We start from the raw sequence: 21,074 nt of genomic DNA on the forward strand, positions 1-21,074 counted from the left end.
TAATTTTGAATCAAAATAAAAAAATATCGAAAAGTTCACAATTAATACTCTTTTTTTCTTCATAAATAGGTAAATACGTGCGGAGAGGATTACCATCAGGAATATTGTCATTAATGGAAAATTGGGCTCTAGGTAATTTTGCCTTACACCAATTCGCCTTAGTACATTTTGCCTCATAAATTAATGAGATCATTTTAACTTAAAATGGATGTTTCCTTGGAATTTTTTAATCAAAATATGTAATGTGCATTAACTATAAAACACTTTAAATGTTTGTTTTCTGTTAGAAAATTGATGGATTCATGTTTCAAAATTTTAATGCATACACCAACAAAATCTCACTATGTAATGGTTTCAAATCTGAGACAAAGAAGGTAATAAAATTAGTATAATAAAAAATAAAATAAAAAAAACACCGAAGCGATTCAAATTGAAGAATTGGTAATCACTTCTCCGTTAGTAATTACCTATTAATAGACATGACGGATTTTTCATACTAGAAAATACTCATGGATTGACGAACAATAAAATATTAGACAAGAGCATAATTCCATCATTATTCCGACAGAAAGGTTACGTTTAATGCATTTGATAGTAATAATATGAAATATTCGGACTAAGAAAATTAAAAGGGAACCTCAATTTTTGACCAAAAATAAACAATAAACCTCATTTATTCATATATTAAGGCGAAATATCCTAAAATAGCTTTGAGGCAAAATATCCCAAAATAGCTTTGAGGCAAAATATCCTGTAGATTTATGGTTCAAGGGAAAATTACCGGGCACCGGAAAATCGTCCATGGGAGAAATATTGTCATCAGAAAATTGCCCTCATCAAAATTGACATCAGTAGAAAATTGGCTACAAGAATAATACCATAAATTGAAAAATCCCCGCAGTAGTATGGCATCTACCGATCTGTCCCATCCACAGATTGGTCTGAACCATCTAAGGATATGTTGTTAGTTTTCTGGCAAATGGGAGAAATAAAATTATCTTTTAATTTCCCAAATAGTACCACAGGCAAATTTAGGATTCGTTTAAGATAACCATGCTACCTTAACACAGGTTAAAAACCATTGACAATACTTACAAAAAACAAAAAAACGTTATAGAATCGTCTATGAATGGTTTGTGCAATATACACTTGGGGTCTCAATCGAATTTTAAAAGAATCATTCCTACAATGGAACACAAAGAACCTTTCTAATTTACCAATACTTTTTTACAATGGCAGCTTCGACGGCCACTAATTATACTCAACGGCTTTTCAGCTATCTACATATCCTTAGATGGGTCAGTCCCGTCTGTGAAACCTGACTACCTCTAGTATATATATTAAAGCTAGATCCTAAAGTCATAGTCATATTTGTCATAGACAGCAATGGTATTAGTTCACATATTTACTAGTCCCATTTGGACATCCAAATACAAGGATGTAGTTCATAAAAACTAGGTTGTTTAGGAATCCAAGATGGCTGACATTAACAATAGGTACATCATGTCAAAATGTTTTATTAGCTGAAGAACACAAATGTATGTAATACGGGCTCGATTTAGATCAATATTAACCAAGCTTGCTTTTTTGTTGACAGATGACGTATCAAATATAAAAATTTGATTATGAATTATAAAAATACTCAGAATATAAAGGCAGATAAATAAATATCAAACTTGTTAGAGAATGAATTCCATAATTTTATACAAGCTGTACCTAATTTGTACTGGGAGATTCTTTACGATCTTTGATATATATACATATATATGATTTAATTTTTAACTTTGTTTTAGGAAAATTACTAATTGATTAGTATTTTATAGTCCATGGGTCCACAGTTACTCTTTATTAAGGGAATATCTTTTAGATAAGACATATTAATAGAACAAAATGACATAAAAAAATTATTGATACCTTTTTGTAATAATTAAAATGGCTGTTGTTTTAATTAAAAACGACGTCACTCATATGAGACGTACAAATTGCAACTTTTACCATCTGCTATACTTATTAAACTGGAGAAAAAAAAGGTTTCTGTATCTTGTTCGGAACTCAAAATATTTCTTTTTTAAGACTGAAAAATGAGGAAAAACGACACTTTCTTTATCCCGTATAACTTATTCACCATTCATGGTAATCAGGAATAGTATTTTGTTAGTCCATATTTAGGATTGAAGAGTCCAGTCCTGTTCAGTTGAGTCTCTTTACGGCCCAGTTCAGTACTACATATAATAAAGTTCCTATAAATATTGGGTCTTGATGATGTCACTCAACTTTATTTCTTTTTTTTTCATTAGTTCTAGCACTGACAGTCCAAATGACCAATAGGGTGGGTTCTAAGATTGGATTGAACCAAATAAATAAGAGCCAATACAACACTAATGAAGAATATCATAAGCAAAGACCTATTCAAAAATAATCGAGTTTTATACTTCTTATATTCTTCTACTTTGGTAGTAACAGTAATTATTTTGACATTCTTTACGATTTCAATGTTTTATTGTTTATGTAAATAGTTATGTAACTTATTAAATATTATCCATTCTCCATGATTGCATCTCTTTATTATTTGAATCTTGGGATCTATTTCCCGTTGGGCAAGGTTAATAGAAAAACAAGGTTAGACCATCATGTAATTGGATTGCTAGAATCTTCAGTCTGATGTATTGTACCGACTGCTGGGCCAGACAGGCAGATTTTGACAAAACATGCAACCACTCTTAGTCTATGATGTCATTATTGCTAAAATGTTCAATTTAGTGTATCCTACTGGCTAACAAAACATGGAACCACTCATCATATTAAAGCGTGGTGGAAGTCTAACATCAGTCGTACACACGTTATGGTATAATCTTGTATTTCTATTAACCTTGCCATTGGGTAAATTTGTGTCTCGTGGAATACGACATTCAAGTCGGACCATCTATTGTGTATACGAGGATTGAAATAATGATAGGATAGATTGATTGAGAGTAAATAATAGTTGATAAACTACACAATATATATAGACTTCCTAGGGAATTTCATTTCTAAGTTTCCGGAAAACAAATTTTAAAAATACGGGATACAATTGCTAAGTAATGAATAATGTGAAACTCAAGTAGTATTATTACTAATATCGAGCAATTTTTTTAGAGCCCACAGGTCCCGTTTTTAAAAAATTCTTTGACTCTATCTAAGCCACAAGAAAAAAACAGTTAAAAAATGAAATGATGTTCAAACTATTTTTTTGTGGAACTTGCAGTGGTCCAAATCTTGCATCCCCGGAATCCATAATTAAAGAATGAGGCATAAGAAATATCACATCTCATATAATATGCTACTTGTGGTGCGTCAACGTAAAAAAAATCTTGAAAAAAAAAAAGAAAAGGAGATAATCCCAATTTATTGTTTATGCAGACCAATTATTCGTAGACGTATTTGAGTCAATAATAGGCTTTGTACTCAAATTTCTGGGATAATTTTCAGTACCATAAAATTCTAACTATCCCTTAGAACTTTTATTTATTTCAAATACTTATTTTGACCCCGATTTTGGTTGTGACGATACATTTTGACTGTTTTAAGTACAATTTGCGACATACCCCAAAGGGTTCATCATAACGATTTATTGATGGAAGCTGACAATAATTTGTCGAAGAATTTAAATGTTATACCCACTCAATTTCGAGACTAACCATTCTTCCTTGCTTTTGTGTTGAGCGGCCACATTTGTATTTTTTATAAATAAATATATTGGGAGGTTTTTTTTTTATATTTTTGGTCGAAATCAATTGGAATCAAATCAAATCCGAATTGATATGTTACTTCTATAGGTGGATTGTACATTCTTAGACAGTCATAAAAATCAATCTACTCAAATGTCAATAATTCCCTGCTGGCACATTTCTTTAATTTTCTTTTTCCACTTTTTCGACTCATTTTTGCCCATTAATTCAATTTGCTGCTCATTCCTGAAATTCTTGTGATTTTTATGATTGTATATATATCACAAAATACGAACTAATCAAATAAATGAAATTCTACAAATTAAAATGGGAAATTCCTACTGTTAAAAAAAAAAATATTAATTTTATACTTGTTAGCCTTTTATCTGTTTCTATTAGGAAAAGGATAACAAACAGGTTACGACGTGTCCAACAGCTACTAGGAATAATTGGCCAACTCCATTTGTTCTGTTTCTTTTTACAAAAAGGAAAGGTTGCGGGTGTCTTACAAAATATACATAAAAAAAAACTCCGGGAAAAGATAAATTAATTAACTTATGTACACATTTATGACATAGTTATAACCAAATCAGACACCCCATTAAGGGAACGTCATCAAATGAATAATAGTAATATTAACACACAGACTAATAAATAAATTAACAATACGTATTTATTTATACTTATCATTATATTAATTAATTAATCCCATCTTTTTGTTATTCATCAACTGTGAGAATTTATTTGTAACACGCAATGCCCAGTTTTTTTTGTTGTTGTTCTTGTGGTCGTTGTTTCAAGTGTGGGAAAAGTACAAAGATAAAATAAATACAAACAAAAATAAATAAGCACTTTTTATTAGAAGAAGAAAATCCCTTTAAAATCTTGTTAAATTGTTACTATCATCAAAATAAATAATAAGAAAAGATAATAAGTAAGAACAAATGGTGTAGAGCAATTGAATTATATTAATTTTTATATCTATTCCGGTAAAGAAAAGGGAGAAAGATTTTCTTCCCTCTAAGAAAAAACGAAATAAAATAAAAAAGAAATAATACTTCCTTGATTCAAGCCTTCTTATTTTTTTGTTTAAAGCTATAACAATAAACTATTACCCAATTTTCTTTTTCTTATTTTTTAAGAAAGGGAACGGGGTGAGGGTGGAGTACAACCTCACAACCAACCATCCAAAGAAATTACAGGGTGATGCAAAATAATAGGTCATCCAACTATTCCCTTCTTTTCAAAACATCTGTTGAGTAATTTCCTCAAAATGATGGGCAAATGGGGATGGATTGTGCTAGAATCCTTCACAATGTGGCCTTTACTGAGTCTTTCAACCATTTGTTTAAAAAAGGATGGAAAAAACCTCTAAATTAACGAATAATTTGATCTACTTTTGAACTATTGGCTATTTAATCATTAGTATATGTAGATATTCAGAACGTTACGTCATTCCCAATACAATTTGAATAGCTAACTGATCAAAACCCTAATAGGAACAAACATAAACAGCAGACAAAAAGATAATTCTAATCTTTTAAGGATATCAAACCTATAAACCAGGTGGGTAAACGCCCCAGTTAGCTTGAGTAGATTCATGGTGTACTTAACATATTTTTCTCGAACAAGATGTCACTTTTATTTTTTACAGGGAGCCTGTCCTCCAAAAAAAATTTTCAGCAGTAATATGGTCCATTGATGGTGAATCATCCAAAATCACTCCAACCAGCCCTGCCCCCTAAAAAAACATATATAGGCCTCTAAATAACAACTCTGTGATTAAGGCACTTATAAATAATTCCAAAAATCGCTATCCTATTTTTTCTGACTGACTTCATATTTAAAAATCTTTACATATTTAGTTTATCATAAAAAATTAAGATTGGTAATTGTCTTTTTAAATAGAAACTTATTAAGTTACATATAAATTGCTCTGAAAGACAGTTTTGTTGTTCTTAGTCGAAATACCATTAATATATTGGTATCGAAAAAATATTGAAATATCGATACAAGTGTAGGTACGGGAACTAGAAATAGGGCTGGTATATTTTTCGAATCTTTAAAAGATTCTAGTATTGCTTAATATCTAATCCTAATTTAAAAAAAAGATATTATCTATATCGAACGTAGCCTCTCTATTTATCTTGATTACTGCTTGGAGCGACGTGTATATAAGCCATTGCATTGCGTGGTTCTTCCAATTTTGTTATAACAATAATTCTAACAATAACTAATAATTATATTCTAATAGTAACAGCATTGGGTTTCCGTAGATTGTTTCGGTAATCAGTTAAAATGTAGCGTTAATTCGGATTTTATATTATTTAGGTTCGAACCACCGAGAGGGGCAAGTTATATCATGGTAACGTCATTACAGGTGTTTGTATGATTTATTGACATTTTGTTTTGATAAAAAAAATGATTATTTTTTAGACATCATGTTTTTTATTTATTCTGAGAAATACTTGGCTCATATTGTCCCAGTGCCACTATTCCAAATTTTGGGTAAAAAGGTCATAAAATTAGAAAAAATTATCATTCTAATTTTGGTGTCGGATACCCAAAATTTACTCGATTATTTATGTCTAAAGATCGAACCGACCCGGAAATTAAATCATTGAAATTTTCTGACAATAATTATGGATTTCTGAAAAAAATTTATAGAAAATGTAATATTGGAAATTTTTTCCAAAAAGTTTAATTTTTTGAGGGTGATTATAGATTTTTGAAACTTTTTTGTAAATAAATACTGATTTAAAAAATGTAATTTTTCGAAAAAAAATTAAAAATATTCCAAAAACAATAAAATATTATCCAGTAAACGCTCCTGGAAAATATTAGTACTGTGACAACACTAATCTCTAAATAGTAGATACTCAAAATATTACAAAAATATCTATGATGACGTCATGCTAAAACGACGCTTCATGGATTATAATTATAGTGTATATAATACTTAATTTTTGTATAGAAAGAATATCTGTTTTTGGTTGTTTAAAAGAAAAAAAAATTATAAATATTCTCCATAATGCGCAGAACGTAATTAAAATTCGGGAAAAGATGGGTACGTTATAAAAAAAGTATATATGGGGGGAGGGGGGAAGTAGAATCGTCGTCACGATTATGAAATTATGTAAGTCAAATAATGAGGTAGGTAGATAGGTACTTAATAATTATTATTATAATGGCACGTGTCTTACACTCTCAGCTGAACAACGCCATGTTTTGACGAGGAGGAAGGCGAGTATTATGTATGTATTTGACAGGATTTATTTTGATATTTTAAATGCATGGTGGCTCTTCTCTGACCAACAATCAAAGTACAAAGATGATTCTTGGATTAGTAATATTTTTTTTTGTAGTTGTTCCTACTTTGCTTGTTTCATTGATGGCTCCATGAAACAAAAAAATAACAAAAACACAGAAATATAACAATAATGAAAATATACGCCCACATTTTAACCATCAAACCATGTTAACCATTAATCCTGAACAAAATATTAAATATTAATAAAATAAAAAATAAACGAAAATGAAAAAATAAAATTACCAAATTCATAATTATTTGTTGGAGAGGAGGAAGCTGTGTACGAACATATATACATAGGTTGTATTTACAATATACCTACATATGTGTGTGTGTCCAATGGACACACACAGGGAGCTCTCAAATTACGTAAAAATCATCTTCTATAAATGGTTTTTGAGTGGGAAATAACAAATAAATTTAAAGTGGGGATTTTAAGTCATGAGCAAGTTTAGATCTCAATATCTATGGTTAAGAAAGTGTGCTCAAGAGATTAAGCTGAAAAAAAACTATAGGATAAAATACAAAATCCTTGAGATGTCCTCCTGGGACGCAAATGACTCCATAGAAAATTGTGCTCGAGTTCTTAAATTAATCTTAACAGATTTGGTGGCATGCTAGAATTTTAAATTGGTGCAGATTGTCCAAATCGGGTAATTTGAATTAGATTTATTCCGGAAACTTCTAAAACGGAGAACCCTCCAAATTTAAAATGGCATTAGTAGAACGAAAGTATTATAATTATATTTAAATTTATATATACTTATCATATTATGGACAAAAAAGAAGAACAAACATACGCATAAATTGTTTTTCCTTTCCTAATTGCTTTACTTAGTTTATTCTTTACACACATCCCATCTCTAAACATCACACACCCCTACTCACAAATCCTCTTATAATTAGGGCATAGAGACTACGTGCCGGTTTGAATGAAGGAGGGACGGGGGTTGATCATTCCACAGGAAATTTGCGTCAAAGTATGATACATATAACTCAATTAACAAAGAGAACGAGAACAAGAGAGGGGCTAGGGGGGTGACGCACGGTTTAGGATCCTTTCCTTGTGATTGTCGCTGCTTTATAATTCTATATATATATACGTGATGTCCAACAATAAACTACATAGGTAGGTAAGTAGATAATTAGAGCAGCAAAGATGAAAAATAACAACAAAATAACAAAAACGTTTTCCTGTGCCTGACAGAAAGATAACAGAGTACCAACCATGGATGTTGTAGTCTTACATATATTTTACTTTTTTGAATAATAATGACTGCACAAATGCAGTACGAACACACGCAAGGGCCCTGCGTGCGGGCCTCTTATCATATCCCCTATTACCAAATAAAACCTTCTTTATTATATGGAGTATTTCTTCTTTTTTAACAGAAAAACATAAAGCCTTAAAAAGACTCAAAACATACCCTTCGTTCAAGACAGATCCTTCCTTAGTTTTTAAACATCATATGAGAAACACAGAAGGGTTAATTGAACATGTCAAATCAGCTGCCTTGCAACAAGGGATTGGACTCCTTCCTAATAGCTGTAGGCCCTCCATTTACAAAAAGGTAAATCGAGCCTGTAAAGTATGGCCACTGCTGTAGTTTGGCCAATTTTTGAATTCAACAATAATTTTTTTTTCTACTTCAGCTACTTGAGCTAAATTACCACCACTCCCAACATACATAAAATATGTTATATCCCCCTTCCACAAAATTTGAGTTCCTTACGAATCAATATATAGTGGCCACATTTCAACACAAATTTAAAATATAGTTATTTTTCATAAAATAATTGAGACTGGACTATACTGTCAAAGTCTGCTAAACAATTTATCTGCATAGTTTGTAGCACAAATGAGATATTCTTGGAGAGTTCTATCATTTGAAAATATTTTGTAAAAAAATCATTGGATATATATTTGTTTTGATTGGTGAAGCAATGCATCTAAATTGAATTATCCCTACTAGTCCATACAAAAATACTTCAATGAAGTAAACAATACTTCATAGGATATTAACTAAGTCACCCCTAGACCCCTCCCATTTAAGAATGAGTACAATGAAAAATTATGGATAAATTCTCATTCTTATATATACGTTTTTGGCTCTCCTACAAAATTTGTACATTTGGATTTTTTGAAAAATAATTAATTAGCGTCAATTTCTATCAATAAACTATTCTTAGTAATCACATATAAATAATTGATAGTTTTTAATTCAAAGGGAATATAAGGGTCAAATTAAGTATTATAAATCAAATGAAAGCTCTAAATTATTGTTGTGTATCTCAACTCATCTCTTCAATTTAAAAATAGAGCTTATAATGACCGAAATATGAAATATTACATGGAAAAATAAATTGGACAATCTATCTACTTTTTTGGGTCTTAATATCGATTGTTTTGTATTGAAACATTACAAATTCTCTTTAGTTTTTTTAGGGACACTTTGCAATACAACATCTATTCTAAGCTCCGATGATTGAGGTTATTAATTAATAAATAATCATATTTGTTTAAAATAAAGAACCTTAATTAATTCAACATTGTGGCCTATGTTTAATTAATGAAAGACCCCAAATAATTTATTGACAAAAACAAAAGTTGGTTAAAATCTTCAAAGCTTTAATTTTTATTGTGGACAGGCTTAATGATTTTTTCAGTATATGTTATTTTGGCCTCTATACCAACCTTTTTCGATTATTTAAATCTACAAAAAGGCAAATTTTATTTGACTAGACTACCAAGGATGCAGTTTCAGACTGAAGGGTTCATCCGCGTTCAATCCAACCCCGAATAAATAAACAGTTTAGATTGATATGATGTGTACTTTTACATGAAATTTGAAATAATAGAGCTGAAATTTATATTACAATACACCGCAAGGTTTATGATGAAGTAAAATGACATTAATAATATTATAAAATCCAATATTCTCCTTTTCATATTTTTCATTTAGATATAATTTCGTTTACGATTATATATATATTTCTTCCTCGCATATTGTATTAACGTATTTAGAGTGCCTCTAAGCTCTACCTTGCTTGGACACAGGGTTTTTCTCGCTCCATTTATTACGCATTACTTGTCTCAATAGTTTTTTCTCTCTACTTTTGGATAGATTTTTATCAGAGAAATCACTTAGTTAATTTTTATCTCTGTCCATAAAGTGGTGGTTAACCCCATCAAATACGAAAACCCTGGTCGTGTCTGTGAGGTATGGCACGGTCCTATATATAAACCATACACAACAACTTATCAGGGCTATTATGTTTGATAAGACTCGTACTTTACAATGTGTGCGTTGTATAAGAGTAAGATGATACAGGGGTGGGGTTAGAGGTCCTTTGTAGGACCCTAATATAGGCAGGTAAATTCGTTGAGAGCCTCGTTATTAAAACACTGACTCGTGCTTCGCATTTCTTCATTTTTTTTAAATGAGAATATGGTTTCGTTATAATAATAATAATAATTATTATTATGACCTGTTTTTAAATATAAAAAAAAAAAAAATTAAAACACGTCTATTTATGGGTTAGAAATATGAGAGGAACACTCGTTAAGAAATAAGACTAAAAACTTGCAAAAAAACATAATATAATATTTGAAATTACCAATTGATATAAGTAAATGGTGCAGCCTTATTACTCTACTAAATTAATATGCTTGTTGAGGTCAGAAAACTCGAATCCATATATTTATATATTATGGGTATTTTGTTTCTAATAGTACATGTCCCTTCCTCTTGCAATGAAATATATCAATATCCTCATTATATTTTCTTACTGGCAGTAGTACAGGGCATCCTTTGATTGAATTACTTTTTTAGAAAATAATTCTTAAAAAAACGTTTATTTTTGCACTTTCTACTGATCATTTTTTAGCCACATCAATAATTATTTGTTTTGATATCAAGAGACCAGTAACAAAAATAAACCAAAACAGTTCTTTTTGTAAAATAAAACATAAATTATTATTAAATTTCATAAATAGGACAACATTATTATTTCTTGGATGAATATATCTTTATGAAAAACATCATGGATCACCATGTACTATTGCACCCCGTGACTCCTTTTCATAGATTCATACTTACATACAAACTTCGCCTTATAAAGATAGATAGTTATAACTCGAATAAAATATTGTCAAAAAGGGGTTTTTGTGTTTAACAAGTTTACCTTAGGGATTTTTCTTCAAAAATCCCAGCTCCTCCTGGCTTGTTGACAGAATGCATTTTTTTTATTTTATTAAACAAACTTTGACGGAGAACATTTTTTAATTAGTCAAAATTTTGAGAAGTTGGGTTAAGGTGGTTCCCCAAAACATTCAAAATGTTCATTATTTTTATATATTTTTTATTTATTAAGGGTGATGAATTCCATTCTCTTTGTTGTTGTATGACAATATCACGCTACTTAAAACACTATATTAGGATTTTTCATATATTGGAAGTACCATAAAATACAGCAATTTCGTAGATACTTATATAAATAAGTGATTTTAAACTCCCTATTTCGAGGAATCCAGTGTTTGATTATATCGTATTTTTGACAGATCATCGAAGAATTTTAGCTTATCTTTCAGTAAAAGTGTTATTTGGGGAGAGGGGCACTCATGATATATATCCTTAGAGGGCCTCCGAAGGTGTGCTGGGATATAGTCCCCTCCTCCAATCAAATAATTTTTGACTTGAAAAATAACAAATTACAGCTCTGTAAGAAAAAAAAATAATTGAAAATAAGGGTAAACAACGTTTAAAGGATTTTTTTTTCTATAAAAAGGTAATTTGATCAAATTCAGGCCCAGGAGAAAAATTCCAATCTTTTAATTAAAAAAAAAAAAAAATAATAGGTTTGTCAATAAATTTACAAAAAAAGTATGGAGAACAAAAATGTTGGAACCAGATTTGTACATAAAATCAAGTAAAAAATTTCATTGGAATTCTTCATTTTCAAAAATTCTTATTCCTAATTCCTAGTCCTATTTTGCTCTTGATGCATAAAGATAAAAATAACAGGAAAAATAAACCCCAACTCAAAATACAAAATTTACTAAGCCCTATAATATTTTTTTCTTCAATAAGAACAAAATTTGAAGCATTTTATTGTAATTAAAAAATATCCATGAATCAAGTTTCTAACAATAATTGAAAGAAAACAGATAAATTTTAATAGAAAAGCAAAGTTTATCTCCATGTATGTATGAAAAATAGTCACAAGGTGCACTGTATAAAGTGCTCCATGGTGCATATCATATATCAATGTAGTATAAAGAAAAAAATGCATAATATGGAGGGAGCACTTTATAAAAGGAATTAAACATTGTAGGGTGTTTAGTTTACTTATATTAATAAAGAAAAAAAAGTGGGAAGTACTTTATGAAAAATTGAAAAAAAAGAAAAGAAAAAAGAATTTGACTTTACATGAGGTTTAGCAACGAGCTAAAGTACTCCCTGGCAAGTCAAATCATATTTAAAAATATTTTCTAGCTGTCGTATTAATGAAATATTGGAGGCGTGTGATATAGTGTCGAATATATAGGACTGTTTCTGTTCGCTTTTGCTCTTTTATTAATATAATTCATAATACATATGCATTTTTAGCATATATTAAGTTTTAAATAAAGGATAAACGCTGGTAAGTAAAAATTAAAAAAAAGCGTTTTCTATTTAGCATACTAGGAACACTGGTTCCTTTGTTTTTGTTAATGAGCGATCTAGAGACTAAAGTATTCTTCAGTCATCATAACATATAATTTGTTTATTCTCAAACTCTTATTATTATTATTTCATTCTTGGGGAGAGAACACGTTATATAAATCGATATAAGTATTATTGTATTGAGTAGCTACGTTTGAGTGCCCACACATAAAAAAGGGAGTCTTTCATATTATTAAAGCAAAGTTTGTCCCTTAACCGACGTCTAATTACTCTGGGCAATGCTGGGTACTACCTTTGGTATTTAATAAATCCACAAAATATGTATAAATGAAGTTTATTCTGAATCGGGGAACTTTCAAAATACGTTCAATCGTCCTGAAATAAGGGATGGAATAATATTACAAATTTCCCAATAGCCCCCAAATTGATTTCTAAAACTATGATTTTCGACCCACTCTATTGTACAATGTACGTACATTCACAAATCTCTTTAAAAGTCGTCAAACCCTTTACATTTATATGTAGAAAGGAAGGAAGAAGCAAACGTAGAAACGAGAGGAAATTCTGCTGTTTCTCCGGAAATGACTATTTTTTTCCTTCTTATTGTTTATACATATATACCTATGTATATAAACACATATTTTTGGTACCTGTTGCGTATTTCATATATTCATTTTATGAATGTATATAAATAAAAGAGACAGAGGGAATCTCCTCATTAAAGAATTTTCCTATAGCAAAACCCACATTTTGACGGAGAAAAGTTTTGACAAAAATATTTATTCCTTAAATATATTAGGACACAAAGGGGACTTTTGAATCAAACTAAAAAATTTGTTATATGGAGGTTCACCTGTATATTTATTTAAATACTTAGCTCCTGATTAAATACCTACTTATAAATGGTTAGTTATTTAAATAAACAGTGTGTTAAAAATCCACCGGAAGTTGGTTTTTATTATTCAAAAAACACACACACTTGGCCCATGGGTCAAGGCAAATAACCTGTTCTAATAATGATGAATGATGTACACAACTTAGTACCTTGGATTAAAGATCAATAGCTGTGTGGGAGAGAAGTGCTCGGAATCTTTAATGGACCGAGAGTTTGATTCACTTAGATAACTACCATTTGATGGCAATTATCAATGTTTTTACCTATGTAGTCAAGAGAAGCTGAAGGGTAGATGGGCTCTTGCTCTACCAACCACATACATTGCATCGTTTATACTGAAAAATGTGCATTGGTGTCCAACTCACTTGTTTATGCAGTATCATATAATTCTGTGTATGTATATAGCGAGTGTGGACTCAAAATTTGTTGTAGCATTTACTTAGTTTTTAGTTACAAGGTTTCATTATGCCACTAAACGAGAGCTGAAACAATAATAAACAAGAATGGGAAATTGGAAGAGCGCAAAACCTCCACCTAAAATGAAATTGAGTTTCTCTATTTGATCCAAAGTTATGGTTAACAATGTATTTTTCCATTTTGTTTTATCTTGACCTTGATCTCTCACTGTTTAATCTTCGTAGAAACTTTGATTAAAATGTTTCCATAACTTTTGCTGTAATCCTGGTGACTAACATATGAATAAACTACCAAATAAACATGGGCAAAAAAATACCCACAATTCAACTTCGTTGCCGGACGTAATAAGTTTTGTTTTTATAACATGTCTCTAGGTGTAAAATGTCAAAGCAATAAGAAAAAAGTCAATGTGTGTGCAATCTCCTTTGCGCCACCAAGACTGAAGAGACCGTTGGATCTCCATCTGGACTGTCTAATACATCATGAAGTTAATTAAGAATGGCCCCTCCCATACCTCCAAGAAGAACAAAAACTAATGCAACAATGATATGAATTATTTTTGAATTTACAGAATATGGCCCTCCTCCTCCAGACCTGACCTCAACCTCCTGGACTTTGCAGTTACAGGGGTTTGGAGAATAATTTATGACGCACCTCTATTCCAAATTTAGATTCGCTACGAGCTGCGATGAGGAACGTGTGGTACCCCATGGACATTAAAATTTAGCTAAATATATTTTCAAACATATTACAAATCGGGTTTCAGCTGTCTTGTATCGTTTTTTGTAATTTAATCATGCTACTGCAAGTTTGAGTCCTCACTCTGTATATTTGTAATTAAGTGTTCGGGTTTTGAGTATTTATTTGGTTAAAATATATTTTTTATTATTATTATAAGGCAACAGTAAAACCTTAACTGTCAAAGCTCAGACCTCATACCACTTTTGTTATAGTACCTGCACTTTTAAGATAAAAAAGTGGCGTTCTTGGTCAAAATTGCCATTTGAAACGTCTTGTACCATCTCAAGTGTAAGAACCTGGGCATATTGGGATTTTATTGTTACACATCTAATAATCCACTAAGAAAGTAGAATATACCTTGAAACATTGATATTATATGTTACTTCAAATTATGATGAAAAAATGGATATTTTCAGCTACGAGTATTTCTCCAGGTATTATACTTTCATTAAATTAGTGATATATTTACTTGAACCAACTCAAAATAAGAGAGAAGCTATATGCGTTGAATACATCTCAAACAAACTGTATTCGACAATTAATGAGTCAACATAAAAATAATCTTGGACAAAAATCAAGAAAAGGAGACAATCCCAATTTGAAAACATTGAAGATACAATATTTCATAGACATATTTGAGTCAATTATAGGCTTTTCAATCAAATTGTTTGGAGGAGTTAAAATACCCAAGGATTTTAAATATAGTTTGTAAGGTTTATTTGATTTAAGATACTTATATTAGGCCAAATATAGCCCGTTTAAAAGAAAACAAATCTCTTTTCCTTTTCGTTGTTGTTGTGATGATCAATTTTGGCTCTACTTTTAGTGCAAAATTGTGGCGATTCTACTAAACTGATCAGAATAATTTGTAGATAGAAATTGACGATAACTCGTGGAAGAATACAAATGCAATCCACAATCTGAGTTGAGAAAAATAATTATAGCTTACTTTTTGTTAGAGTATTGATTTTTTTTGAATACGCATGACAAAATGGACACTAAAGTGTACTAAACTTTTTATTTTTTCGGTAGATTAATACCAATGCAAGAATAAAAATTTATTACATTTACGTTACTTTCCATCCTCAGCTTTCCAGTATGTACCTGGGCAAAATGTCATAAGAGGTTGTCTCTGGAAAAATGAATACAAATATAGGATGATAGGTTTTTTTTTGCTTAAATGCCACACAGATTCCCCTGAAAGTAATTATCAACTATTAACATTATTTCTTAATTACATACGTATCAAATTTAATTCAACCCTCATCCACAACTCATCAGAGACCCTTTAAATGACTTGGTGGAACATGAATGTATACATATAGGTATATATATATATAACAAATTTATGGGCAATGGTCATTAAAAAGTATAAGAACATATTCCTATATGTAAGTACGAGTATGTAAAATAGAGGTTAAAAGGAGTAAATCTCTTTATTCCGTAATTATTAGAGACTTTTGAGAGATACCATTTAAAAAAAAGAAAGAAAATGGTTTAAGATATTTTCGTCTTATTTTTATCTTGTTATTCTTGAAGCTCGTGCCCCAAAAAATAGGTATATTTCATATTATAAGTATATTATATACCCCAATAAAGAAAAAATGGGTGTTTCCTTTAATTTTCTTAAACTTTTTTTTTTGCTGTTCTTCATCAGATCCAGCACACACATCCCTTTGTTCAAATAATGGATAGATATGGAGGGGAACGGGGGGTGTAGAGACTCCGAATTGTATTGTTCAATCATGCATAATAAATTTCTGTAATTTGGTTGTCATAAATAATAAGGAAACCCGGTTTCTATATCTTCCTCTGACCTTATTTGTGCATTAACCTATGTACAATATACACCCAGGACCCTAATTATATTTTTTAAGTAGTTGTATTTATCGACTCTACTAATGCTAATATACCCCTATTTACTCCAATTATGCCCCCCATCTTACCCCCTTAAAAAAATCGTGCTTACGACAATAACACCAGTCTAAAAACATCCCAAAATAAGGACTGGAAAAACCATTCTGGAAATTTTATTTACACAAACTTCCCAAAAAATTGGTAAAACTGTTTACGAGTTATTTAAAAAAATATTCATTTCATTTGTCAATTGCAGTTGCATTAATTAAGTATAAGGAAACATTATAATATTACAATAACTTTATCTGACCTAGGAATGGTCTTTGAAGTCCATATACAAGTACATTAAGTATATTTCCAGGAAACGAACTAATGTACATTGAGTTCAAGAGACCTTCCGAACAAGATATCCTACGTCGCTCCATATTTTTCTTTGAATATTTTTTACAACTCTAGTTTTAAGTGCAACTCTTTTTTTTTTTCCTACAGATAAAACTCAACTGTCCCCACTCTAGATTCTTATGCATACCAAAAACTCAATCATGTAACTAAAAAGATCAATGACTTTATAATAACAATAATTCGAATCAAATCACTCTAGCCATGAACCTTATTATTAATGTCTTAATCTTTTTAATTTTGAGTCCGACCCCAGTATTAAATCACAGTTGAATTCGATTAGAGTAAATATGTAAATCGATTTGGAGTTGCAATTACAAAATTACATCTCTTGTAAATTGTACTTGGTTCCATCGATATAACAAACTGTTTGAATCCGAACAGTTTGAGACACAAATTAGAGGATCAGTGCTTCTAGGAACTAAACATATTATTTGGATTTTAAATTTTACTGATTTTCTTACAAAAAGAGTCGCAAAATATACCTTAAAAGAATGATTCTTTGTAACAGAATCCAGACTTAACGAATTATTACTGTATATTATTCAAGACTGTAATAAATGAGGATTTTTTTCAGTAATGCACTCAAGTTAAATAAAAACAAGGACATTTGTATAATTAATGGTAGTAAACTATCCAATAACAAAACTGTGTTCCCAGCACTGTTATTTAATAAATGTATTTTATATGGAGAGGGGGAAAAATACGAACAAATCTGCCATGTTTTCCACCCCGTCTCTATTACCACCTTTACCCACGTCTTCAATGGCACCCTCTCCCCCTTTTGACCTCTGCAACATGAAACGCAAATATATAATTTGTCAAAAGAATGGGCTTTTTAAGAAAAATAAAAAATACGAACGCTTGTTTCCTAATTTGATTATATGTATATGTAACTATTCGGGCCAGTATGGGGTTTAAAAGTGCCCTGGGGATCCCTTGTAATTACAACAGTTTTGCATCGTGTAAATAATTGCTTTTTTTTATTATTGTTATTATACAAATGGTCCAATTACCTATGCTTGGTTTGTTGGAACATTGAGTTTAAAAAAAAAAAAACTCTAACTCAAATAGCGAATATATTTTATACAAAAGTAGAGAACATATTATTTAAATATATTGACGTAATAACAATGATCACGCAACCACGTATTATTTATTATGTACTTATGTAAAATATCTGCAAATTTCTTTATAAAATTCTCTTTTTTACAAGAGATTATGGGGCCATAAAATACCTAAAAATACTTGATCAAAAAGAGCTTCTTTCGCATGTTGTTCCATAATTTTTTTTTGGTTGTAATTTTATTTTCGTGGACTCTGCAATTAGCGATTCAACAAGTTTTTCTTCATAAGGTACCCACTACAAATATCATAGATGATACAACAACACGACCTCTATGATCAAGAATGTAACATTTTTGGGTTGATTTGATTTTTGGTGAAGTAGATATACATTAGTGTTGGTTTACCCGCCTGAGACCGTTATAACTTTTGTTGGGCTGAACTAATTTTGTTTTTAAAGGAAGCTCTGCCCGGACGGATCTTATAGAAAAATTGGATCTACTGAGGGGGAACAGTAGCATGACAAAATTTTGAAAAACATGGTGTTTATGGAGTCAAGAAAAGACAAATTAAAACCAATTTGTGATATTTTCAAATACTTCATTTGGATATATTTTCTACTCAATATGTCCTCCATTCCAAGCAAAAACACTCTCAACACGCTAGTGATTAGAATAGTAGACTATGAAGGCCGAGCCCATGGAATACCGAGCTGGCATGACGGTGGGTTGGAGCAAATCAAAATTTGGATGAGAGGGACAGCTGATATTCTTCTTCAAGACATCAAAACTGCAAAGTCCAGGACGTTGAGGTCAGAGGTGGAGAAAGGCCAAATGGAGAAAGGTCAGAAGTCAGACATATTGTTGCTGCAGAACGTTTTGTTATGTTTGGCTGTTTGGAAGGGGCTATTCTCAATAGACTACTTGATGTTGCACAGGCAGTCTGAATGGAGATGCAAATTGGACTTGAAGAAAATATTCAATTGTTTGGGATTATGAGTAAAGACTTACCACAGGATTGAGCTTACATTGTAAGGACAATTTCCCAACTCTGTATAAAGGTTAAAGTATTTCATAGGACGTGTTCAACTCGCATTACTGCTATGAGACAAAAATTGGTCCAGACAATTTAATCGAATTCAAATCGTTCCACTATTTGAATAGAATTAAATTTCGGTCAATGGGGTTGTTGTAACCAAAATATTGGTCCAAATTTTCCGACACACCAAACTGGGAGGAAAGTCGATTCCAAAGCGAGTCTCAATACAAATCAATATGTCTGTAACTCTTCCTTTAAAAAAAAAGTTTTTAAATACCTAGCCCCAGTAACTTTAAAAAATGAAGAGCTTCGTTTTTGTAGGAAAATATGTAACTCTGTCCAGATGTGTTTTATTTTTAATATGTAGGATCAATTAGTTATGTTATTTTGTTGGAGGAATCATTGAAGAAGTATTGAATGAAGAGCAGCTCTCTGATAAGAATCAACAATTACATACAAATGAAAAGAATCTCCAACTTGTGTCGACAGGGGAAAAATTAAGAGGAATAACTTTCAAAGTCAATTAGCAAAGAATGTTAGTAACTAAAGCCTGGAAAAAATAAAATAAGAAAAAGATGAAAAATGAGGAATGAGGGGAGACTAGTCATAATATGGCTATGGATATACCTATATATACTTAATATACCTTGAAGGTAATAAACCCTCGGAAATGAAGACTAATTAAACTTATTTTAATATCCATTCCAAAAATGGAATTTGTAAGATATATATTCTATAGGAGTTCATAACTCTATGTACACTATAAGATAATTCCTTGGCGAAAGATGAAAAGAATTTTTATATCTAACACCATGATAGTATTAGGCATAAAAAAGAAGCAGTAAAATCCGACTGAATAAATCATATACTATTTTTTGAATTAATATTTTCCCATTTTGGCAAATTTCTATTTTTACTACTCAACACTATTTGGAATATAAAATTGATAGAGATGAAAATTGTGATTATTCGTGGATGATAAAAAAAGAGATTCAAAATCTCTTTGATTACCCTGACATTTGAAGAATGTCTGAGAAGAGAGCAGCTTCGATCATCTATAATCAGCTTATACAACATTGCACAAAAACTGCTAACTACTTATGAAACAGAAATCATATGACGTCACTAAATATCTCGCTTCAAAAAGGGAATGAAATGTCTGGGGATGAATTTTTGAGGGAATAAATTTATATGGAAGACAGTGGATGAATTTAGTAGGAATGTAATTATCCATCAGTTAAAATTTAATATCAAATTTATACCTGTGCTTAATATTTTATCTACTCAGAGCTTTAGTAATCGAATTTGAACCAGAGTCGTTTAGTGTGAGCGGGCCAAGGATAAATGTGCAGATCCTTTTCTTTTTCAACATTTGATTTATTTTTCCCCCTCTTTTTGAGGAAATATAATACCAAACGGGCCCCTTTAACCTTTGTTCCAGAAGAAAAAGAATATTTACATACACCGAGTGTCAATTAGAAAACAAGAGATTTTGAATTTGAATAAATTTAATTTCAGAAACTAGATCGGCTACATTAATTAAACTTTGTACAGAGGTTGGCAGATGTGTTGGCATTCCTAATCTTCAATGTACCCTCCATCAACTTTGATAATGGCCTTCATGCAATACTTGAAGCTCTGACAGGTATAAATGACGTAATTGGGGTTTATAAAAGCTTCAAGATTCGGTGCCCCTGTCCGACAGACTCTGGCCTCGACATGTAGTCATAAGGAAAACTTTGGTGTGTTGCCATCTGGTAAGTATAGTGGACACATTGTCTTTGGCCAGAATGAAATCTTAGTCACCAAAAAAGACTATGTAACCTTTGCTGTGTGTGCCGATGCACAATCTCGTTGAAGCTGGTCTCAATCCCAATACCGTCATTAATGGCCTTCTTGAAGTTGTAAATAGTATGCCTGCTAACCTAAGAATATCTAAAAGGAGGATAGTGCAGTCCTTCCTTTTTTCTTTTCATTTC

Source organism: Lepeophtheirus salmonis, chromosome 4, assembly GCF_016086655.4.
Source record: "Lepeophtheirus salmonis chromosome 4, UVic_Lsal_1.4, whole genome shotgun sequence".
Taxonomy (NCBI): Eukaryota; Metazoa; Arthropoda; class Copepoda; order Siphonostomatoida; family Caligidae; genus Lepeophtheirus; species Lepeophtheirus salmonis.